This window comes from Theropithecus gelada, chromosome 3, assembly GCF_003255815.1.
Source record: "Theropithecus gelada isolate Dixy chromosome 3, Tgel_1.0, whole genome shotgun sequence".
NCBI classification, from domain to species: Eukaryota; Metazoa; Chordata; class Mammalia; order Primates; family Cercopithecidae; genus Theropithecus; species Theropithecus gelada.
This window is the reverse complement of record NC_037670.1, coordinates 79,424,006-79,449,997: the sequence shown is the minus strand read 5'-3', so window position 1 is coordinate 79,449,997 and position 25,992 is coordinate 79,424,006. Positions and strand designations below refer to the sequence as shown.

The 25,992-nt window shown below is 36.5% G+C and overlaps 1 protein-coding gene across 18 annotated transcripts in view; it reads left to right on the top strand.

The window, feature by feature from the left end:
- Window positions 1-25,992, top strand: part of BBS9 (Bardet-Biedl syndrome 9) — a 783,674-nt gene that overhangs the window by 286,652 nt on the left and 471,030 nt on the right. The window lies entirely within an intron of this gene.

Here is a 25,992-nt window from a genome sequence, read left to right as displayed (position 1 = left end):
CTCAAAACTGGGGTGGGGTTGGTTGCCCGGCAGCAATTGTCAGGTAGACTGTAATGACAATGGTGTAAGTTACGGGGCTGTGTGCGACTGAATCAGTTTCAGAACAGATATGTAAGTGCAAAGTGTTATTACAACATTGGAGTTATGCTTCCCTGGATTTAGGTATGTAATGCTAATTGACATTAATGGGGATTGTATATACTTCAAGGGGAGAACAGACCTATTATCGTATGAAAACATTCTCCTTTTAATAACCATCTGGTATGCTTTACTTCCCTGGGGTGTGTTCACTTTTTATAAATTGAATGCATGCTTCTTTATCTGCATGTTCTTCAGTCAGCATTTGAGTTTTCTGCTTGCTAGTGTTAGCTCGAACAACTGGCTGTATTGTAAATTTAATATTAGGATTTTATCTCGGTAAGTTTATCAGATTCAGTAATTTGATCACCTTTCTGAAATAAACTATTCTGAGTCAGAAGTAATCAGTGTGTATCCTCTTCTGCTAAAATTTTGTTCTATTTGTTGTTTGATCTTTAAAAAAAATAGTCCTTTGAGATATACTCACAAACAAGATGTTTCTAATATTACAATAAAACTATTAATGGGCTCATTATGCGGAAATGAAAATCTTATCTTTTTGTGTCAGTGATGACAGAAAAATACATAAGTGGCCTCCAATTATCTGTAATTGTATGAGGATTTCTTTCATTTATGTTATCTGTCTTCCTGTTTAATCCCGTCTGGCACAATTATTCTTTTTGTATTAGTTTTTTGTAAAGGAGTTCTGAATGGTTTGAATTGTGAATTAGCAATTATTACAACCCTTATAACCCTCACAATCCTCCCCTCCACCTTCCTTCCCTTTCCCTCATTTTCTCTCTCTCTTTAAGTAGAGGAAAACAAAGCCAGTTTCCTAGAGAGATTATTTTGTAATCTTTCTCAGCAAAAGAAAAAGATATGCTGTTTTGATAAGCATACCTATGAACAGCTGAGCAGTTATATCAACCCTGATGTTTCTCTGTGTATTAATATACAGCGAGCTAATAGTGCTCAGAGTGTTGCTTGAAAGTACCAAATATAACTAAGGATAAATTAAGGTGCTGTACTTCCTAGAAAGATACTTTTATGAGGCCCAGCTGTATATCCTGGAACAATCTAGCAGTAGGAAAAGTGATTTAATGTAATTAAAATAAATGTACTTTGAACATTGGACCTTAAGTGGATTTAAATATATCTGTCATACTACCTGAGAATCACTGATAGAATGTCATGCAGTAAGATCAATACCTATCCAACTTTATCACGCTCCCAGATGGGCCACCTGTGTTTTTGTTTTTAACTTCCTTTTTATATGATATTCAAATCTCTTATAGCAGGATATTAAATTTCAGAGAATTAGGCCCTCACCCAAATATTGATTTCCCCACTTTCCTCCACCCTATCTCATCTAGGACTGGCTTCTAGCCGATCATTTAATATTCTTTTTCGTTTGATTCCCAGTTAGAATGATAAGCCAGAAGCCATATTCTTGGAGATGTTTTTCCTGTGGAAGTGATAGATTTTCATGGGACCATTTCCCTCCATCTTTTGTCTCACTTTGATTCAAGGTAAAAGTATTTGAGATGATCTGCCTGTTGACAAAAAGAGTCAAACTGTAGAATATTTGAAGAGATTTATTCTGAGCCAAGTGTGAGTGACCAGTGGCCTGGGGTACAGTCTCAAGAGGTCCTGAGAACATGTGCCTAAGGTGGTCAGGCTACGGCTTGGAATTACACAATTTAGGGAGACATAGACATCAAGCAATACATGTAAGACGTTGGTTTGGTCTGGTAAGGTGGGACAACTTGAAGGGGTGGGGGCAGGGCTTCCAGGTCATAGTTGAATTCAAGGATTTTCTAATTGGCAGTTGGTTGAAAGAGTTAAGTTGTTGTCTAAAGACCTAGAATCAATAGAAGGAATATCTGGGTTAAGATAAGACATCCTGGAGACCAAGGTTCCCTTGATGCAGATTAAACCTTCAGACAGCAGGCTTCAGAGAACAGATTGCCAATGTTTCTTATCAGATTCCCAGTTGATTCTATCTAGAAAAAAGACCTGGAAAGGGAAGGGGATTCTACAGAATGTAGATTTTTTTTTCCCCACAAGAGACAGCTTTGCAGGGCTATTTCAAGATATGACAAAGAAACATATTTGGGGTAAAATGTTTTGATTTCCTTCCTTATATAATATCACGTGATATTATGCCAGAGTCAGATTGGAAAGTAAGCTATGTTATGTAGGGTTAAATAAAACCTCTCTGATGATACTTCATGTTTGTAGAGTGTAACTACTCATGCCCGTGCTAAATCCAGGTCATGGTTTCAGGGAAGCCCATAGGTCCTGGTCCTTATGGTCCAATGTGTCAACAAATTGTCTCACTAGATAAGGTTAATTTTATGAATGTAAATATCTGTGGTTTTCATTTGTTTGTATTTGTCTTATTCCAAGACCTTCAAGGGGATCCCTTGCCTATTAAATTACGTTGAAATTTCTCACTTTGACATTCAAAAATTTCTGAAGAGTTGCACCCAGTTGCTTCTAATCTCATCTCCTATTTCTGCAGAAACTACATGCTGGTCAAGCTACCCTATCCTCTGAAAAAGAAACAACACAGCTTTATTGATATATAATTTGCATACCAAAACTCATGTGTTGTAGTATACCATTTAAGGATTTTTAGTAAATCTGTAGAGTTGTGCAACCATTACCACAATCCAATTTTAAACATTACCATTCCCCCAAAAGCCCGCTTGTGCCTGCCCTGTTACACCTAATCCTCACTCCCATTCCAACTACAAGAAACTACCAATCTACTTTCTGTCTTCATAGGTTGGTCTTTTCTGGATATTTCATATAAATGGAATCATACAATATATAGTCTTTAGCATCTTTTACCTAATATCATGTTTTTGAGGTTCATCTATCAGTTTTCCTCAGTGGTTGCTCCCTTTTATTTTATTTCCTCAATTTTTATCTTAGAATCAGGCGGTACCTGTGCAGGCTTGTTACAAAGCTATATTTCATGATGCTGAGGTTTGGAGTATAAATGAACCTGTCACCCAGGTAGTGAGCATAGTACCCGAGAGGTAGTTTTTCAACTCTTATCTGTCTTCCTTCCTCCCCACTCTTATATCGCTCCAATATCTGTTGTTCGTAACTTTATGTCTATATGTATCCAATGTTTTAGTTCCCACTTATAAGTGAGAACATGCGATATTTGGTTTTCTGTTTAAGTATAATGGCTTCCAGCTACATCCATGTTGCTGCAAAGATACGATTTCATTCTTTGTTTATGACTGCACAGTATTCCATGGTGTTTATATACCACATTTTCTTTAAAAATTTTTTAAAAAATAATTTCAACTTCTATTTTAGATTCAGGGAGTAGACGTGCAGATCTGTCACATGGGTACATTGAGGGATGCTGAGGTTTGGGGTATGGATCCTGTCACCCAGGTAGCGAGCATGGTATCCAATAGGTAGTTTTTCAACCTACACCTCCCTCTTTCCCCACTCTAATAGTCCCCAGTACCACATTTTCTTTATGTAATTCACTGTTGATGGGTACTGGGTTGATTCCGTGTCTTTCCTATTGTGAATAATGTGGTGATGAACATACGGGTGCATGTGTCTTTTTGGTAGAATTTGTCTTTGGGTCTGTACTCTGTAACGGGATTGTTGGGTTGAATGATAGTTCAACTCTCAGTTCTCTGAGAGATCCCCATACTGCTCTCCACAGTGGATGAATTAATTTACATTTCCACCAACAGTAGAAGTGTTCCCTTTTCTCTGCAGCCTCACGAGTATCTGTTATTTTTTGGCTTTTTAACAAAAACCATTCTGACCAGTTTGAGATGGTATCTCATTGTGGTTTTCATTTGCATTTCTCTGATGATTAGTGATGATGAACATTTATTCATATGTTTGTTGGCTAATTGTAAGTCTTCTTTTGAGAAGTGTCTGTTGATGTCCATTACCCATTTTTTAATGAGTTTGTTTTTTGCTTGTTGATTAGTTTAAATTCCTTATATCTCATTCTGTAGGTTGTATGTTTATTCTGATGATCATTTCTATTGTCATGCAGGTGCTCTTTAGTTTAATTGGGTCCCACTTGCCCATTTTTGTTTTTGTTGCAGTTTTGTTTGAGGACTTAGTCATAAATTCATTGCCACAGCTGATATTGAGAAGTGTATTTCCTATGTTTTCTTCCAGGATTTTTATAGCTTGAGGTCTTACATTTTAAGTCTTTGAATCACCTTGAGTTAATTTTAGTATATCATAATAGGTAGGGATCTAGTATCATTCTTCTGCATATGATAGCCAGCTATGCCAGCACCATTTATTGAATAGGGAGTCTCTTCCCCATGCTTATTTTTGTTGACTTTGTCAAAGATTGATGGTTGTATGTGTGCAGCTCTATTTCTGGGTTCTGTGTTCTCTTCTATTGGTCTGTGTGTCTGTTTTTGTACCAGTACCATGCTGTTTTGGTTACTGTAGCCTTGTAGTATAGTTTGAACTTGGGTAACGTGATGCCTCCAGGTTGCCCTATTTTATATTCCTACCAGCAGTGTATGAGGATTCTGTTTCTCCACATCCTCACATCACTTCTTGGTGTCCTGTTTATTTTTTTAAAATTATAGTCATTCTAGTAGGTGTGTAGTGGTAGCTCATTGTAGTTTTATTTTGCATTTTCCTAATGATGTTGAGCTTTTTAAAATATGTTTATTAGACTATTATTTTTTGATCAAATTTACCATATACATTTCTCCCACAATGCCTTTGCTTATGTTATTTTTACTACATGTATTTCCCTTTTCTTTCCCTCATCTTCCTTTATGGAAGCTTCCCATAGATAACCTCTTGTCTTTCAAGCTTTTCCTATTTCACCATGCGTTTTCCAGTTATCTGTGATTTCTTCTGCCTTTAAACCTTAGGGGCACTATGATTAAACCTCTGTTGTGAAATTTACTTATATCATTCTGTCTTATGTTACGGTTTCTTGGGTACTTCTGTCTTTTCTCCTGGTGAGCTTGGACAACTGGGGCCATTTATTTGCATGCCCACTGATGCACAGAACAGTAACATAATTGAAATAATCCATGACAAATAGACCTCAGAGAAAGATGTATGTTAAAAAAGAGATGTCTTCCAGCTGCATCCATGTCCCTACAAAGGACACAAACTCATCCTTTTTTATGGCTGCATAGTATTCCATGGTGTATATGTGCCACATTTTCTTAATCCAGTCTGTCACTGATGGACATTTGGGTTGATTCCAAGTCTTTGCTATTGTGAATAGTGCCGCAATAAACATAAGTATGCATGTGTCTTTATAGCAGCATGATTTATAATCCTTTGGGTATATACCCAGTAATGGGATGGCTGGGTCATATGGTACATCTAGTTCTAGATCCTTGAGGAATCGCCATACTGTTTTGCATAATGCTTGAACTAGTTTACAATCCCACCAATAGTGTAAAAGTGTTCCTATTTGTCCACATCCTCTCCAGCACCTGTTGTTTCCTGACTTTTTAATGATCGCCATTGTAACTGGTGTGAGATGGTATCTCATTGTGGTTTTGATTTGCATTTCTCTGATGGCCAGTGATGATGAGCATTTTCTCATGTGTCTGTTGGCTGTATGAATGTCTTCTTTTGAGAAATGTCTGTTCATATCCTTTGCCCACTTTTTGATCTGGTTGTTTGTTTTTTTCTTGTAAATTTGTTTGAGTTCTTTGTAGGTTCTGGATATTAGCCCTTTAAGAACAGAAAACCAAACACCGAATGTTCTCACTCATAGGTGGGAACTGAACAATGAGATCACTTGGACTCGGGAAGGGGGACATCACACACCGGGGCCTATCATGGGGAGGGGGTAGGGGGGAGGGATTGCATTGGGAGTTATACCTGATGTAAATGACGAGTTGATGGGTGCTGACGAGTTGATGGGTGCAGCACACCAACATGGCACAAGTATACATATGTAACAAACCTGCACGTTATGCACATGTACCCTAGAACTTAAAGTATAATAATAATAATAATAAATAAATTAAAAAAAAAAGAGGTGGCTTATTCTTCAATTTATTTTCATGTTCTCTGTTCTCTTTAGGGCATGGAATCCAGTACTGATCATCTCAAATGTTTTCTTCTCTGCACCCATGAGTCCCTTGCTCTATATCTCACTTTCCTTTAGGAAGCTTAGCCTCATCAGAACACTGTCTCTTTTCCTGCTGCCACTTGAAATTCATACCTCCAGACTCATTTGCCTAAAATCTTAGTTTCACCTTGGTCAGTCACCTCTCCCATTTCTCCCAGGCAGTCAGCAGGCTGAGTAGTGACTCAGCCCCCTCTCTCTCACTCCCAGGAGACAACCTTATATTCTATTTTGTTAGAAAGATTGAGACCCTCAGCTATGTCTCCTTCGTTGTCTCACCAAGCCTTCTAGAAACTTGTCTGCATCTATTCCCAACTTTCCTGCTGTCCTTCTTGTCTCAAAGGATCAGGTACTTTATTTCTCTTTAAGATCAACCCTTCCCTTTATGCCTTTGACCTTCCACTAAATTCTGGAATACTGATTTATATAAGAGCCAGTTTTTCTGGCTGTTATATTTTTTATCTTTGCCTTACTCTTTTGCTTTCTTACAGCCTAAAAACATGTTGAGGTTTATCCCAACATAGACCTGCCTCTTACAACTTTTCTTTGTGTTTCTCTTCTAGATGCAACCTATCTTTTTCTCCGTTTCACACGTCTCGTAAGATTCACTGTACTTTTATTTTTCTGCTTTCTGACCTCTTATTTCATGTATCCCTCTACTTATTTTATATATATATATAAATATATAAAATATATATAAATACATATATATAATATATGTATATATAATCTTGGCCACAGACTACAGAAGAACTTAAAAGATTGGGTTTTTTTTTTCTTTGTATACCTCCAATATAGTGCAGACCCTATATATGCATACGGGAATAATTATATGCAGAAATGCAGCCTTCTTTTAGCCAGAAAGGATGCCTGGAACATGTGGATAAGCTTGGATATTTGTCTAATGTTAATTGGAATATTGGTTTTCAGTTGAAGATGCCAAATCTTCATAAAAGTAATTGGATTTAGCTTCCTATTTAGCAAACTACTTCAAATCCCTGAAGTATCCCACATCCGAAACTAATTTTTCTTGATTGTATCAAGTTCAGTCATGAGTAGAACAAGGGTTGACATAGTTTTTTAATATTTAAAATATTTCTTGACAAGGTTTCAACACTCTTGCTTGTCCACAAACCTATTGTTTAGCACACTAAATACAGATGCAATCTTTGTGTTTTGTGGAGCTATTTTAAAAACTTTGCAAAACTGTCTTCTTGAGGTAAACCACATTTATTTCTTTTTCCTATACACATAAATTTAAACTTAGATTTTGATCAGATTTCAAGAAACAACAAAAAAAATTGTGTATTTTTATTGCTTTTTATAAAAAACATATATATGTACTTAATTAAATTTCTATAGATTCATCCTAGGAAATACATTTTATGGTAGTTTTGAGTCTTAAAAGTGTTATTCAGTCTAAAATGTTCAATGTAGTATGTAAGAATATTTGGGGATAGTAGGGAAAAAGCCTCTTAGAATGAATATTATTTGATCATTAAAATTTAGGGATTAAGAGATTCAATGTAAAGGATTGTGCTGTCAAATATTTATTGAGCAGCTACTCTGTGTGGGGTCTTTATGATTGGAGGAGGTATATAAAGATGTTTATAATATGGTGTATAGCCTCAAGGAGCACGATGTTTTATACAGATAATAATTATAAGCATGGACAAATGTTACTTCTTTTTGTAGTCATTTACCATTGAGGATGATTATTTAAATAGTTGAAAAAATAAAATGGTGCTTAAGTGAAATATGAGCAGATGCATCATACATTTTTTTAACTAAAATGTATTATATGAAAATCATTTTGGTTGAAATTACTAATGATTAATAGGAACTATATAGCTTAACAATAGATTATTCTAATGTATTTTTGTAATAGAACCCATCTTATTAGAAAAAAATTCATAGCCATGCTTCTATGTCATTTTTTCTTCCAAGACCTCAAACTATTTAGCAGGTAAATACTGTACAGTTTAGTTGAATTGGATTTTCAGTCTGTTTTTAGTTCGTCTCCAGAGTAGGACTAACTGCCAGACCTAACATTGTTCACTCCTGTGCCACAGTGCTTAACACAGAGCCTGGTGTGGTGCATTCTAGGTGCTCAGTACATATTTGTTGAGCTCTCTGGTCCTGTCCCAAGGGCAATTGGCATTTCTTCAGGGAGTTTCTGAAAGTATGCCTTCTGTTTCTGCCAGTAATTTCCCTGAGACCAGGAAATTATTTTGCTAATGAGATATGCACTTTAGAACTTGCATGCCTATGCTTATCATTCCTGCTCCTGGAGTTCAGCAGTCATTGCAGGTGCTGTGGACAGTACTCCTTTGCTTTGACTGTGTTTTAGCTATCAAGTTGTTTTGGGACTCCCAGTTTTGTCAGTATGGAATTTTTAAGAACCCTTTATGCTTAAAAAGCAATTGTCATCTTGGAACAAGAATAGGTCTCATCATCTTTCTGGTGTTAAGTTGCAAACATTTGAAAGTTTACGCTTTATATCATTTGAGGTAAATTACTTGCTATATCCCAATTAGATATACAGTTCTTTCTAAAGCATGTTTCTCATGAGCCTGAATCATAGGACTAGAAGTGACATTATAAAGTACTTCATCTTTTCAAATTTTGGTTTCTAGCTTGATACCATTCTTCCTTGAGTTAGGCTTTTATTCTTAAAATAAAAAATTATTTTTCATAAAATTTTGAAAGCTGTTGACTACAATGTTTGATATAGTTTATTAGGGAATGTTATGGTACAATTGGACACTCAGGACCTAGAAAAAGAGTCATTTTTTTACTATGAGTTAATTTTTCTGGACTCCTCATAGTTAACACTGGGTAATGAGTTAAATGGCAGTTCTGATAGCTTCTAATCAAGTACTGACTCAGATAAAATACAGTCTCAATAGTAAAGGTGTGGAGAAGCAGGCATTCCTACAACTCTTGGTATCTAAAAATCCTTGCAGGCTCACTCCTACTGTCAGCTGTTTTAACTATGAGTTTTATCTAGGTGGAGAATCCACTGGGACCATGAACCATAATTTAATTAGCCATCCCTTTATTAAGACAGGCTGAGTTTAATTTTTTCTTTTGACTATTCTTTTTAAATAAAGATTATTTTCTTAAGATAGGTTTCTACTATGGTAATTACGAAGTCAAAGAATAGGAGTATTTTAAGGCCTTAATGTAAATTACCAGATTATTACTAATTTTATGAGTTGATGCGGCATAGAAAATGTGCAGGTGATTCTTTAAGTATTCCCTGACCCTGTCTTCATTAGTAAGTACATCAGTATCACTGTTTTCAGAGCATCTTATAGGGTTTGTCAACAGAATGTGCCTTCCTTCATGGTCTTGTCTTACAAGACCACCCAGCACAGCTGGAGACAGCACAGCTGGAGAGAGCCAACAGTTGCATGTAAAAAAACCAGAATGTGGATATGAGGGGCTAAAGACAGGGACTGGCTATTGGCTGCTTGTTTACAGTGAATTAAAGCCAAACCAGGCCGGGCACAGTGGCTCACACCTGTGATCCCAGCAGTTTGGGAGGCCGAGGCAGGCAGATCACCTGAGGTCAGGAGTTTGAGACCAGCCTGACCAACATGGAGAAACCCTATTTCTACTAAAAATACAAAAAAATTAGCTGGGCGTGATGGTGCATGCCTGTAATCCTAGCTACCCGGGAGACTGAGGCAGGAGAATCTCTTGAACCTGGGAGGTGGAGGTTGCGGTGAGCTGATAATGTGCCATTGCACTCCAGCCTGGGCAACAAGAGCAAAACTCCCTCTCAAAACAAAAACAAAACCAAAGAAGAACCCAGCTTCCCTGAGGAGACTGAGAAGGAGGCAGCCAGTACAAGATCTAAATCTATTTTGGGATTTAGATCAGTTAGTAGCAATTTCCCTGATACTTCAGGCCTACACATATCTTCATTTTTTCTAAAAGAAAAAAGAGAGAAAAGGGTAAATGATCAAAAGGGGGCTAAACAATGATTGACTTTTGATTAGATTATATATAGTTAAATGAGTTTAAATTCTACCTACAAAGAAAAATTTTACCAAGGCCCCTTTCAGAATAATCAGAAATACTTTCACCTTATGTACTTTTAAACAAAGCTTTTTAAAATAGTTACATTAAATATTATCATTGTAGAAAACTTATAAAATTCAGATAAAAATAAACACAAAAATGAAAATGGAAACAATACCCATAGTTCCTTGTGAACATTCTCCTGTCTCTTTGTGTGTATACATGTGTGCATTATTTAAAAAGTTGGGATCATCATATAACAATTTGTTGGAATCCTATCTATTCCTCTTAATTTCATCTCAAGAGTTTTCATGTCATTATAAATATAATATCTTATCAATGCTGAATAGTGTAGCCATGTAAAAATCAATTTAATCAGTTTCCTAGTATTGAATAATTTGATTGTTTTGACCGCTTTATTACTATGAACAATGCTGCAGTGAACACTTTTGGAGGTGAAACCTGAAACATTCATGACCATTTTCTTAGAATAAATATTTAGATGTGGAAATGTTGGACCAAGTTCTGTATATATTTGTAAATGTTCCTAATACAAATGTTTCACTTCAGAGAGGTGATATCAGTTTACCGTCAACTATTTGGAAAAATTATAATAACTAGGGTAGTGGTTTTCACATTTTTAAAAAATTGAAATCACAACTTCAAGTTGAAGCCTAATATCTAAAACAACAACAATAAAAACCTGAGTTATTTGGATCAAAATACCTTGCTACCCTTTATCTTGATGGTTGTAGAGGCTCTAATGAATTCCTGGGGTTCCTTAAGTCCCATTTTTCAAAACCAGTGACTTTCATGGTGGGCTTCTTGGGGTGGGAGGAAAGGATGCAAAGTCTATGGCAAATTGAAGAAGGGAGATAAACTTAGAGTCACAATCTGAAGTAAAAGTGTGTCAGTGTGTCTTGTAAAATGTTCCAGTATAAAGTACTGTGGGTAAGACCCCAAGTTAGGGAGAAGGCTAATAGAAATACCAACTGAGAACTATAGTTTTCCCCATATTCCTTGAATTCGGAAAGCATATATAAGAGAAGATGCCTCCAAGAGACCTGGAGACAAACTAGATGAAAATACTTAAAAACTGGGTCTTGGATTGACAGCTCTGCACTTCAGTCTCTATAACCAACATTAGGGCCTGAAAGAGGAAGTAGCTCATCTCAGGTATCAACAAAGATAGGGACCAAGGGCTAACCACATTATAAATTCACAGTAAAACAGTAAGACACCATTTCATCTGTAAAACTGGCAAATATGTTTTTTAATAATTCCCAGTGTTGACAGATGTCAAGAAGCGGACTTTCCAGTTTAAAAGGGGCTTTGAGGCTGCTAAGTTCAACCTCCTGCTTGCTGTATTCCTGATCTACAGTCTTCTTAGTTTTATTTAAACACTCCCAAGGAAGCGTAGTGCTCTCTCCCTCTTTTGCCTTTAGGAACAGCATAGGAATAAGCCAGCTTCATCTTCTTAATCAGACATTATAATTGGCTCACCTAGTGGTTTTTAAAACATTCTTTTAATTAAGAAAAAAATTTTTTTGAGATAGGGTCTCATTCTGCCACCCAGTGATGCAATCTTGGCTCACTGCAGCCTCGACCTCACTGGGCTCAGGATCGTGCCACCTCAGCCTCCTGAGTTGATGGGACTACAGGTGCATCCCACTACATCTGGTTGATTTTTGTAGTTTTTGTAGAGATGGGGTTTTGTTGTGTTGCCCAGGCTGGTCTTGAATTCCTGGGCTCGAGCAATCTGCCTACCTTAGCCTTTCAAAGTTCTGGGAGTATAGGTGTGAGCCATCATGGCTGGCTTCACATAGTATTTCTATCAAAACATGTATTATTTGCCAAAATTAAAATCTAGAAGACTTTAAAAAATTTCTCTTGAAAAATCAGTAGCTCTGGCCATATGGGACCTGCATTTCCTCATGGTGAGCACAGGCTGCCTCCTTCACGTGGGTCTTGCCTTCTGCTTGACAGCCTTCACCACTGGTATTGTCTCCTGACACAGCCTGAGGTTCTGCTATCCTTTATCATCAACTTGGTGTTGCTTTTTGTAGTTTTTGTAAAACTGTAAAAAGAAAGAGAAATTGTTCTTTTATCCACATTTATAAAGATTAGAAAAATGAATGGCAGGCTGAGAAGTTTTGTATATCTTAGGGTTCAGGACACTATAATGACCAGTACTGATCCCAAGGGGGCTCTACTGCATGGAGACTGTAGATACTAATTTACTCATTCATTGATGCAACAAATGTTATGTGAGTGTCTGTTATGTGCCAGACCACTAAGTTGTGATGCACGGTGATGGCCACCATGCCTGGCCGTTGAAGCCTCAACAGTGCATATGACAGCCATGGTCCCCAATATTATGGAGTCTATAATCTGTGGGGTTTTCCACGTTATTCCAAATCCATAGCTTATGAGCATCTCACAGGTGTAAATGGCCATTCAAAGTCACATGGAGGCAGTGGAGGAGGCAGCCAGTTGTCTCCTTTTAGTGAGCAAAAAATGACTCTGAAGCTCCATTGTTCCCTTTTCTTTTACGTGGATAGAAAAGCATAGGGGACATTTGCTCCTTGATGATCCTAGGTTTCTTTCTATAAAAATCTTTCATTTATCTACACGTGCTCAATAGATATTTATTAGGAACCACGGATGAGACACTCAGAGAAATATACAAAATGTAACTGAAATGATTTCTCTCCTCAAGTAATTTCCAGTCTAGTTAGGAACATGAGATATGCACCCCAATAGCTATAATACACACTACATTTTAACAATAGTTGTTAGATTTTGCTCTACAAAATTGTTTTAAACTTTTATTGTGAATATTATCTTAACCCTTCATCAATCTATTTTTCTAGTTTTTTATTTGAAATATGTTCTGATTCAGTTCTATTTTAGTACGTTATGGGCTAAAAGAGTCTTTGTGGATGGGTTTGTGAAATAAACACAGTTTATAGCATTGTCTTACTGGGGAAATTCCTTCTGTGGGCTTGAATACTCTACTAATAAACATACTTTTGGAATGTTATAATTCATTTAAGTTGGATACTTCCTCTTTTTAGAATTTCAGATTCCTAGATTTGGGGCATTGCAACTGAACTTAGGTCATGTAGCCCAACCTACTGGGTATAAAAACTCTGTGATTCAATTCTATTTAAGGTTACATTAGCAAATAATTTTCATCTCCTATGATGATTTTGAACAATTTGTAGTGACTACCAAAAATGCTGAGTTGAGAAGGATTCTTAGGTTTATCCAGGCTCTAAGACAAAGGTTGCCGTAACTGTTTAGTGGAGTCTGTTAAGATCATGGGAATTAAGAGTGTTTTAGTATATGCCTAACTATACGAAAGGAGATTTTCTAGCTAATTAGAGTGAGTTTTCATGTCAACTTTTGGTTAACAGAAGTCTTAGTACCATTTTCTCTTTCAAATGGCCAGTCTTTCATTCAGCCAAGTTCACTGGGAACTTCACCAAAAGATTAAAGAACAGAAAATGATCAGGTAATGAAGAGAGATAGAAACAATAAAGGTTTCTACTGACTTGCTACATTCACTTTTTGAGTTTGGGCACTTTTCTCTTTTACCAAGGGTTAAGCCTGGGTGATTGAGACTATATTCTGGTGCAGTGTGCAACCAGTAGGTCCTAGGTTCTTTGAGGACAGGGACCATATCCATCTTATTCACTCTGCCAAGCACAGTGCCTTGCATACAGCATGCCTGGCATAGGGTAGGTGTCTCTAAGTTTAGAGAATGAATTACTGCAGCCCTTGGCATCTTGGGAGGAAATTTAAAATGAGCTCTCAGTGCTCTCAAGCAGCATTGTATTGGTTTCTCTGGCTGTGTAATTTGGTTTTTGATTACAAATGTGTGTTACTGGACAGATCCATGTGTTCATTTGTTGCTGGTTGTGGTTGTGATACTGCCTTTGAGATTTGCAGTGTGTTCTGGACATACAGTATGCCATTTCTGTGGTAAGGCTTCTGGTCAGCGGAAGATTGATGATGTATTGTAACCCCTGATGACTAGGAACAAAAACTGACCATGCAAAAGCCCTCTCCTTTGGGAGACTGAGTGTGTGGCCAGTGTTTGACAGGGTGACTTCTTGCAGTGGAATTCTAAGCTCAGACTTGTGTTCTCTTTCTTTTTTGCCAACCTTTGGGGCTAGGTCATGAAGGGTCTTTTCACAGTGGAAACCATTTTCGCTCAATTAATTGGATGAAAACAAAGGCTGCCCCATGCCCTGTGGTTATTGCTTTACAAGCTAGAGGCTCAGATTGAATTGCAGGCTCCCTAGGTCGTTGGAGACAGGAATGCTGTGGTGCCTTCACCCCCATGGAGAGGGCTGGGTTTGAAAGCATCTTATAGCCACCTTTCTGGTTGACTTAATAGGGAAGAAGGTAACCCTGCAGAAGAAGCCTTTCCCAGTCTAGCAAAGTGTTGAGAAGACATTCTGGGAATATGCTAACAAAACTCCTTAAAAGTTTTTTGATCCATTTTCTTTTATATATATAAAAAAAGCAACACACAAAACATGCCAATCAGATGGCAGAACCCAGAGTCTTTCATGTCACAATATGTCCATTTACTACAGCATTTAGTAGATCAATAATACCTTTAGCTTGAAGTAGTTAACAAGCATACCTTTCAGTGTTACTTTATTTTCTGCTCCCTGTAGCACTTAGCAAAATCCCATTATGCAATTGGGTAGTATTAAATGTTAAAAAGTTAATTTGTTCTGCATTCCATTAAAATTGCTCTTTTTTTTTTTAATGTGAATTGGTCCTTACATCTTGTTTAAAACCTATAATTTAAGCTCAAACTGTAGTAAAGTCTTGAGTAACCTTTTGCCCTTGCTACCTTAATTATTCTTCATCACACACATTATTTCAGGATTGTGACAATGGGCTAACTATTTGCTAGTTAATGAAAATATCTGTCACTTAAGCAATATATGGACTTGAAGTTTTAGTTAAAATTGTATATCAGTAATGAAACAAAATGTACCTTTTTGATGAAAATAGATTTTTAAAATATTGCTTTCTTTCTTTTTGAAATAACCATTCCTTGGTTAAGGCCAAATGATTGATTAAACTGTTGATGGAAATGGGAAGCTTGTTTCCATTTTAAAGTATTAAAACATTTGCTTTTTAAATGTAATAGTTTTCTAATTACATTCATTGTCACCTTATATAAATATGCTTAGAGATTGTCTTATAATAATAAAATGTCGTGGAGCCAGATCCTAAGGGTAGTGTGGCAAAAATGCCTCATATTTCTTGATTCCAAATATATTAAATAACCTTTTTTTTGTATTTTTCAGACTTACAGTGAATAAATAATAAGTAGGAAATGAAGTTTCTTGAAACTAAGCTAAGTATCTTAAGAGCATTTGGTGCTTTGTTTGGCCTGTTTTTGTTAATCAATATACTTCATTAAAAATCATCAGGTTCAGAGAGATGACTGATAATTGCAAACTTTATTCTCAGCGGTAGAGACTGTCTGTCATATGAAGCCCTTAAGATTACCTTGAATTTTTTTAGCATAGAGAGTTTACATCTTCATGTCACATCAGAAAAAAAAAAGAAAGAAAGAAAGAAAAAAAAAATCGGTGGTGAGGGGGCAGGTGGTGGAAGAAAGATATGAACAGATCCTGAGAATAATGGAGTTTTTAATTTGAAGAAGTTTTGGAAATTAGGTTCAGTTACCTCATTTCACAGGAGAATAAAAAGAAGTCTCAAATATTCAATGACCTGCCCAAAGTTCTGTACTATTAATAACTGAGATGGGACAAGGACCAGGGTTTCTGAGACAATTTGTTGATTTTGAAAGAGATTTTGGGGTCAGACAAATCTGGTTTTCAACCATGACTACCTTTGTAACCTCTGGCAGATTACTGAAGTGCTCCGAACCTCGATTTTATCTTCTGTAAAATGGGGACGATATTCCATTGTGTGATTTCATGAGAGAATGGATTTGAAGACTGAGTTTAGGTTCTGACCCTTCCAAATGCCTTATCAGTGCTGGCTCCCTTCCCTTTGCTAGGTCAGTGTCTTCTGTACAACACACTGTTGTGTATTGTAGCAAGTCACTTATGTCAGACAAGACCCTGGCTATTTCGGCAATGAGGTCTGGGTTTGCTGCCTGACCAATACCAGACAAGGGGACACTAGTATGCACCTGGTTTATGATGATACTGTTACGAGGTTTGGACAGGAATCCATACTGAAGCATTCGGCAGGCGCTTTTGTTCTGTGGCCTTGGGACTCCTGCATTTCCCCACTCTTGTTTGATAGCACAGCCGAGAAGTCCACAGAGACAGAGATGATGCTGAGGAGCCTGCTGCTTTTTTTTTTTTTTTTTTGGAAAAGAAATGTTCCATGGAAACTTTTCCTGTGAACCCTCTTTGAGAGATTTATGCAGATTATAAAGTCAAAAGAAGGGGTCATTCCAGACTTTTCTTTCCAGGCAGAGAGGCCAAAACATAATTTTAGCAGGTATTAGTAAAAATTGAGAAGTATTTTGTGTATGCTGGGGTTCTTGCCAAGCTCTGTGTTTGCAACTCCCAAGACATTGCTAAGGTGAAAGTTTTTCTTCACTGCCCTTGGAAGATTGTTGAAACAGGCCGGCCACTATTCTTTTCCATTGCATCTGTATTATTGAGGCCTCTCTAGACACTGTTTTGTGGAATCTTGGGCCAACACAAATTGCTTTTCAGTGAAAGAACTTCATGCTGAATGTTGACTGCAGGTGTGTTTTGGAGGAGGCTGTAAAGGAGTAAAAATGGAAGGATTGATCATTAGATAAAGCAGGTTTAAGTCATTTGGCTATTTAAACTGTAGGACTGCCTGCTTTAATTTGGTGAGGATTTTAAATTTAATTTTTTACTGTAAACAAATGATTCTACAATGAGTCCAAGTAGGTACGTCCGAGGAATTTACAGCGACTTTTACATGATTGAAGATAGAACTTTGAATTTGTTTTACAAATTCACCCTCAGGAGTGTAAAACATATACCATTTTAAAATACTCCCTCTCATACATCATAATCAACTATTGCATATATAGCCATTTATTAATATGTGAGCATGATGATACTTGGTGTGTATGTTTGTAAACTATATCCATTTTGTTAGTTGAAAATATTCTTAATTATTCATAGAAATGTATAAACCTCCATGAGAACATTTTAACCAGACGTAGCAAAGACCTAGGCATACTTTATTGATCATTTTGTACAGAACATTAGGGAATGTTCCAGCAGAGTGCAGCAAAAGCTAGTTATTGCAAAACATACTCTTGTCTTTTCTTAGTCAGTCTGGAATATTGAGATATACAGGGATTTAAGATTTTAAAAATGACGGAAATAAATAATAGGGATCTTGGAACAGTGTTCTATGTGCACCCCTGCTCCCCATCCTCTGAGAAGGCCTCAAACAAGAAAAGCATTCTGTAATTTACTAAGTAACACTGATCTTTCTTAAAGAAAGGACATGGTGGTACCTCCAGATAACACTTGAAAATTAGCATGGTGTATTTTTACTTACTTTTCTTTTCAATATAACTTTTTAAAAAGTACACAAGTACTAAATATCAGAATTATTTGTCAGAAAATACAGATAAGGGAAGGGAATAAAAATAAACATTACCCTAATCCCACCACCCAGAAAGAAATCGCAGTTTAAATTTAGTATATAGCCTTCCAGATTTATGAATGTGTTGGGTTATGCATAAATATAAATAAGAAATAGAAATATTTTAAAATTGGGTCATAAGGTACATACTGTTTGGAAAGTGCTTTTTCTTGTAAATTTAAATTTTATGTATGGTTATAGCTGCTATAGCTTTTCATAAATATAGTTAACTCTAGTTGCTAGTTTCAGTTATGTTTGTATGGTATGCTTCTGTCTTTTAAAAAAATGTGTGGCATATTGCTTCACAGTGACATGTAAGTAATTCATTTTACTTTGTGAATAAATATTATTCTGATGCAGACCACTGTATATTTGATGTGTACCACAAAGAATAAATATTTACCATCATAGAATTAGCTGATTTTTCTTACTGTTAGTGATTTACTTTGAGAAGCTTCTCTTTCTAACTTCTAGCCCATTTTTAGAGAGAGGGTGATTTTTTTACTGGTTTGTGATTACACAGTGATGATACTTTAAATGTGTTGGTGTTTTTAAGAATATTGGCTAAGTAGGAAAATAGTTGCCCAACTTTTCCTGCTTTCTAGCTACCACAATTCAGTTACTTTTGATTGTCCCTGCTTTAAATTCCTACTTTATAATAATAATGTCTTATGTTTATAATGTGATAATTTAAGAACAGAAGCACAAAAGATTATATTTGGCTTTCAACAATGAGAAAACAGCTAATTACCAGAGAAACAGAGCTATCAGATTTTAAAAGAAAAGTATAATTAATAAATGCGAATGTTCAGCTTATTTTTTGTTTTTATTGTTAAAAAATAGAGACAGGGTCTTGCTGTGTTTCCCAGGCTAGTCTCAAACTCTTGGCCTCAAGCAATCCTCTTGCCTTTTCCTCCTAAAGTGCTGGGATTACAGGCATGAGCCATCCATGCCTGGCCTCAGTTTATATATGAGCACATCTGTTTGAATTATGTCTGGCACATGAATGTCCCTGAAGGAATACTGACTGGAAGAGAACTTGGGGTGACTAGGTCAATGACCCTTCTATCAGAAGTGAATGCCACTTCCCAAACAGGCCAGGACAGTGATCATGAGTGCCAGGGATTGGAACACTTTGCTGATTTAGGAGGTAGAAAATCGGCCAAATTGGAAGCGGTAGCCATGTTAAAGTTATTACAGAAGCTACCTGCTGAGGGGCTGAGACATTAACAGGCCTGGCTATGTGATAAGATTGACCACAAAAGCACAAGTGTGAGCCCGATTCCATAGCAGAGAACATCTGCCTCTGCTGCTGGGGTCAGGAGCATCCTTGAGCCTGTGGGAATACAACAGGGGAGGCATGTATCGCCTTGCTGTAACCACTGGTTCTTCAAGCACAAAATCAAAAAGATAGAATTTTAAAATGAAAATGTATACTTGGGGTGTGTGTGTGTGTGTGTGTGTGTGTGTGTGTTTCTAGCTATAAGGGGATGAAAAAAACAAAGGTTTTTGAGGTGTGCACACTGTGCTTCTGGTAGCATGGTCTAGGATTAAGAGGGCCTTTCATATGATGTGTGGAGAATATGTAAATGTAGAAAGCAAACAAAAAAGTATTTAAAAATCTTGCATTGTTTCAGCAACACAATTCAAAGTCAGTAAACTTCAGAAATTATAGGTGCCCCAGGAAATAAATTAAAGGCCTGAGATCATTACTTTACAAGAATGAGCATACCAGGACATTTCGAGACCAAATTTAGTTTCTGTTCCTACTTCAAAGATAAAACTTGAAGTCTTCTTTCAGTATGTTAATTTAAACCTCTCTAAAAACCTTGTAATTGGGGTAAGCAACCACCAGGGGGTAGCCATGATTTGGTTAAAATTATGAGTCTGAATAGTAAAGCTTTTTCCCAGGTGGGAAAGTGAAAGGACTGCTTTGATTCCTTTTTGAACTAAAGCAAATAAAATGAAAAGAAAGTTCAGTAAATTTTACTAATCTTTGAATTAATGTCTTGATTGGTTTAAAGGACACTTTTTGATTTTTCAACTACTCAGTGGCATTTTTTGCTCTGGCCACCAACTATATACAGTCTGTCTCAAACTTGACATTAACTAATGATGAACTTTGCTTTTCTCATCACCTTGTAGCTGGAAACACACGCACATACACCATGTGTATTGTATATTTTTAAAAATTCTTTTTGATTTCATGCTTGAAGAACAAGTGGTTCCAGCAAGGTGATTATGGAAGAATATAGGAAAACTTGGCTTATCATTTCCAAAGAATAGAGAGATTACTTTCTATTCTTATAAAAAGGGAGAACTCTTCCTTTTCCAAAGAACAGTTTTCTGCTGCCAGCTAGATGCTGCTTGAAATGTGTACACTTGACACTTTAGTAGTTCTGACATTTGCTTTGGGTTTAGTCTGGAGGGGAGCATTAAAAAATACAGATTCCTGAGCTCCACCCTTAGACTCACTGAATTTCAAGGGAGAAGGGATTTTTTTTTTTTTTAAAGGTTCCCTGGTGATTCTGAGGCAGGGTCCAGGAAAATGCCTGGCAGCCTTCTCTCTTGTAATGTGTGAGAACTACACTAGTAAGAGAATATCTCAAAATGAACTTTTAAAAAAGTTCCTGTTACCAGAAACAGGTATTTAAAAATATCCACAAGTAGCACATGTAATAAGACTTTAAGCAGAGGGTTTAACAGAATTTTGTAGGAAATTTTAATATGCAGACCGTAGTGTAATGAAATTTCTTATTTGGGGGTTTCTTTATACTGATGGCCATATAATTGTAAGAATTTTTTTAATGGAAATGGAAATGTACTTTCTTGGTTAGCTGCTATTTAAGAAAGATCTAGAATATCAGAGTAATTGAAGTTCCTTTTATAACTTAAGAGATTTGATCACTCAGAGTAACAGATGTGCAAGTAGATATTCACCATCATGTTATGGTAAAAAAATTTAAAAAGTTTATGGTTTGTTGGATATAAATTAATACTTTTAAAATGTTTATTGACCTCTTCTTCCCCTAAAGTATGAAATAAAGGGGAAGTGATCACATTCTATTTTACAGACAAGAAACTGAGCAGTGAGGAGGAAAACCACTTATCTAAGGACATTCTAATCTGTAGTAAACACATAGAAGAGTATTGGGTTATTTTGATTCCTGTGCCATTTTGTTATCTACCCTTCTACGTAAATGGAGAAGTTCTCCTCCCTTCCCAACCCTATGTCTAAACTTACAGACTGGTTGTAGATCCCATTGTTAGTCTTTCTACTTAGACCCCACTTTATCCAGTGGAGCTCAATTATTATTATTAATTTTTATCATTACTTATTTTAAAGTATGATGATAATACAAACAGGCATACTTTAAATTTTTTTTATTTTAATTTTAAGTCCTGGGGTACATATGCAGGATGTGCAGGTTTGTTACATAGGTAGACGTGTGCCATGGTGGTTTGCTGCACTTATCAACCCATCCCCTACGTATTAAGCCCAGCATGCATTAGCTGTATTTCCTAATGCTCTCCCTCCCCCACAACCCTCCCAAGAGGCCCCAGTGTGTGTTGTTCCCTCCCTGTGTCCATGTGTTCTCATAAACAGGCACATTTTTGAGAGACAGTCTAGTCAGGTAATGCATGCTGTGCAGAAATGGACAGCAGCTTGTCTGTCTGATCTTTCCTCCTTAAAAGGCTCAGAAACTAAAGGCACTGTTATGAGAGGAGTTGGAAGAAGTGGGGAATTAAGAGACTTCTTTTGGGACCTAGTTAAGCAGAGTTGATATTGTCTTACTTTTGAAATACCAAGTGGGCCTTGCTGTATTTTATTTTAGTGTTGAGCTTCAGATACCTAAGCCAGTGTCTTTTGCTGCTCACTTATGAGATCCAGCTTGACCTTACAGTGGCAATCATGTTAAGAGAGAACAAACTAAAGTAAGCACAAACAGAAACTTAGAATTACTTCTAAAGAAATGTGGATCTAATTTTTTACATTAAAATAAAACAAAAAGGGAGGCTGACTTTAGGTAACATTTATCAAATTTAGACTAAAATAAACCAAGAAGTTTATAAGGTCCAGTTTGTGGAGTAAAATATTGGCATGAAGAGAATGGAAACATTGCATGTAGGAAAATGTATGGGAGTAGAATTAGAGAAGGAAAAATCACTAGTCATGACCCGATGTTACTACAGCCACACCAACTTACTTATAATAGGAATTCAGTGTGTTACAACAAAGAGGGTTCTGTAAATGCACCATGATAAAAATGGCAAATATTTATAATAGCTGCTATTTTTTGAGCACTTACTGAGTGCCAGCTATTGCTAAGCACTTTACCTACATTATCTCAATTATTTTAAAGGGTTCTGTTGTACAGAGGGACTCTGTAATTTTTTGCCCTCAATAACTTAATACTTTTAAAGAGCATTTCTTTATGTAAACACTTCCCTGTGGATTTGGGATTCTAGGAAATAAATGGGAAAGTATTAGCTAACCTTGTGCAAGAGAGAATGATGGTGTTGGGCATATGCTATAAACTCTCCCCAGATTTCCCAAACTGTGATCCAAGGAATATTCTTCTGGGAGATATTAATAGATGTTCTGTAAAAAATGGGTTTTGAAGCACTGCATTCTGTATCCTTCTGCTGGGGATTCACTAAGCCACATTGGGGTGTTAAAGGATCTGAGAAGTTCTGCTTTAAAAAAAATATAATGGAGTTTTTTAAAAACAATGTTTACTATTTCCTTAATTTAAGTACAGAACACCTTGAGAGGAGTGGTCAGGGAGGGAGGATTGGAGAACATTCCATGAGTGCCTAGTTGGTATTGGGAGACAATTCTGCTGGGTGTCTTCTGTTTCTGCGCATCTTGCGAGCAGAAACACTGATTGCCTTTGTTCTGTACTGTATTTTCAAGAAGGATATTTTATAGAGAATACCCTTGGACAATAGAGGTAGTATCTCCCTGTAGAGCAGAAGGTAGGTTGTTTACTATCTAGTACAACAAAGACAATTGATCCTTCCAGGACAAAGTTTAAGCATGATTACTGACCATTATAAAAGATTGGGGTTCCCTAAGCTCAGGGTTCTTCTCCTGTCACACAACCCCTCCGCATGTGCAGATGTCACCATTTTGGCCCTTTTCACATTACCTGTGGGAATTTGGGCTCAGGGAACTAGCACAAATGCTGACGTTCTGGGTACCGTGGTTGCTTTAAGGAGTAAAATCTTTTTCCCCTGACCTAGCAGTCTTGAATCTTTTGCAAGCATCAGTGAAACCATGGCAGATAAACTTGTTAACTTGCAATTAGAGTAAAATCTTACACTTTTCACAATTCCTGAAGGGTTGGGTGGAGTAGGGTGAGAGATAAGAATAGAGTGACTGGGGCAAAGCTGTGGAGAGTGGAGAAAACACAAGACTGCGAAGTGAAGCATCTTCCAGTCTAGACTATTGACTTTCCTGGCAATGTTGCTCCTTTGAGCCAATTAATCTCAGTTCCTATAGCTTTCCTTTTAGGTTTTATTGACTAGACATCTATTATGTTTTGCTACTGTTCTTTTCTGTGCTTGATTTTTCCAGGTATAGAATTTCTGTTTATATAATGAAACACCAAATGGTGCTGGATGATTAGTTTTACAGCTCTTGTACATTTAGGGAAAGAAAGACTAGGCAATTTACTCTGCTTGACAATTTACACGGGTTTTCTGATGTAATCATTCACATCATTCAGGATTTTGGTATTGTTACTCTGAAATTTACATGTGAAGAAATTTGATGCTCTATGAGGTGGTTCTTATAATATTCATTGCTATCATTTATGGAGTGCTTACTAAACACCAGCTACTGTGTAGCTAAGTATAGGATATTTTCTTATTTAATCCTCATAATGACCCTAACTAGTTACTATTATTATCCTTATTTTATGCATGAGGAAACTGATAACCAGAGAGGAAGTGATCACCCCCAGGTCAGGTAATTAGTAGAGCTATGATTTAAATACACGTATGTACGTATGACTTCAATATCCAATTTTCTCTGTTCCCCTCCACCGTCTGCCAAATTAAAGTTTTATGGCATTATTTGGCTTGAGCTGAGGGTGACTATGTAGTTAGAATCCAAACTAGACATTTTGGAGAGGAAAGGGGAACAATATTAATAATTGCACCAGGGCAACAGGTATAGTCCAGACTGTCACAGAAAAACAGGGTGTATGTTCATACTACTGTGCAAATGAAATACCCAAGTAAATAGTAGGGTAGATTTTAGTCACAGTTGTGCAATTGATTTTTAACAGGTGTGGTTCTAGGATATTATCCCCATTGAGTCAATATGCTAAATTCAAATAGTTTTAAATTTTTTTTGCACTTTTAAAAGTATTTTATTGCCAAGGTAGACCCACCCTTATTGACAGTTCCAATATAGATAAAATGTATTACTGCACATCCTTTTCTCACACCTCAGTGTTTTGTGGGTTTCCAGAACTTAGTGCAGTCCAAAGTAAAGGGAATATTTATGACATTTTTCAAAGCAAAACAGGAGATAATTATTCTTTTCTCTCTTCTTCCACCCCCTCAAACTGAAGAACATGATTGACTTGGCTTTATAGGGTACACATTCCTCATCTAGATGAAACCCAGCTGAGGATGGAAAATTGCAACACTATCTTGTCCTCCTAATGTCAGCTGACAAAGGATAAGATACTTAAACTTTGCTTTCCTTGACATCGTTTTCAGTGAGCGTTCTAACAAAGAGAGAATAATAATTAATATACAGATCTATAATAACTATGATAGTTTTCTTGTGGTTTATACATAATTGTTTAATTGGCCTCTACAGGCTATTATGGTGGTTTTCCGTTGATTTTTGTTGTTGTTGTGCTACTTGTTAGAAATTTTTGGCATTGGTGTTAGGCTAGCTTTGTAAATGCATATTGTGCATTTTTCCACACTGAAATGTTTTTGAAGGGTATATTCTGTGAAATGATTCTGTGGTCAAATGATATATCTTTTGGAGATTAACAATACACATATAAGCATGTTAAAGACTAGGTGAAGTCCTAGAGTGCTAGAAATAGTTTATTCACTTTGTTTAGTCCAGCATTTCCCAAACTTAGACACTGAGTGCTTTTTTTAGTGGAGTACGTGTCAACTTTCCATGGAAGCACACTTTGGAGCACACTGGCATATGTGTAGCAGTTTTCTTTCTTTTTTAAAAAAGGCCACCTTTATTTGTTGCTATATCTCCTTTTATTTTATAATTTTGTGTCGCCACTCTCTCCCCTTTTTTGAGTAGCTTTTGGCTTGAAATAAAAAAAAATCAGCCAGAAGTGTTATTTATCAAAATTACTCTAATTCATTGTACTCTGAATCTCCTTTTTCCTGCCTACTATGATTTGCTTTGTTCCTTTTTCAAACTTTTTACTTTAATGTTTGCATCATTTATTTTTATTCTTTAAGAACACTGAAAGCATTTAAGGCTATGAATTTGTGTTTGAGTATGGCTTTGCCAACATACCACATTTAAGTGTGGTGATGTTGCAGTATGGCTTGGTGAAAATAGCATTGGCTTAGGAAACAGCTAGATGTTTACTAGGATCCTGCGATGGATTCCATAATCTTGAGCTTCAGTTTCTGCATTATGAAATGGGGCTAATAATACTTACTTTTCAGAAATGAAAAAAATAAATTTATTTATTTTATAAATTTATTTATTGTAGAGTTCATAGCATAGTACCGAAAAGGGAGATGGTTGACCAATGAATGCCTTTCTTTATTAATTTTATGTTTTTATAAATACTCTGTAATTTCAATTTTGATTTAGTTTTGTCACAGTGGTTTTATAGTAGCTGTTTAGAAGAGTAACTTTACTTGCCAAATAGCGAAATTAAAAAACCTATAATTTTGTTAACTGAATTTCATTTTTTTCTGAGACCAGCTTCTCTATGGGAAGGGAGAGTTGTCTTTAGGAAGCTCTAAGTGTGCATTAGCTTGTGGCCCATGAGGAAAGGGTCTTTTCCCCACAAAGTCAGGTCAATTTAAAAAAATTGATGTATGGGTCTTACTGGTACCAGGGAGAGTGCTACTAGGATGGGCCCAACCTGGACTACATGCTCAGGCTG